Below are 240 nucleotides of genomic sequence, written 5' to 3' on the forward strand. Positions count from 1 at the left end.
TATGAATCTCCTATCAAAAGCAGAGCTATGCGAATATGCCCGTTTAATAACATTGTAAACGAGCAAATTGATAAAACTCACGCCTGTCCCTCACCTAGATTATTCACTGAATTGAATTTTGATGTACGAACTCGTGAGTACGAACGAGCTTTAAAAAAACCCAAAAAACTCAATTTTCTACCTATGTTTGTCCAGCTGCTGACGCTGATTTTCAGTTTTGTGATATGGAAACGATGAGTG

The sequence above is a fragment of the Penaeus monodon genome, chromosome 30 (genome assembly GCF_015228065.2).
Source record: "Penaeus monodon isolate SGIC_2016 chromosome 30, NSTDA_Pmon_1, whole genome shotgun sequence".
In the NCBI taxonomy this organism is placed as follows: Eukaryota; Metazoa; Arthropoda; class Malacostraca; order Decapoda; family Penaeidae; genus Penaeus; species Penaeus monodon.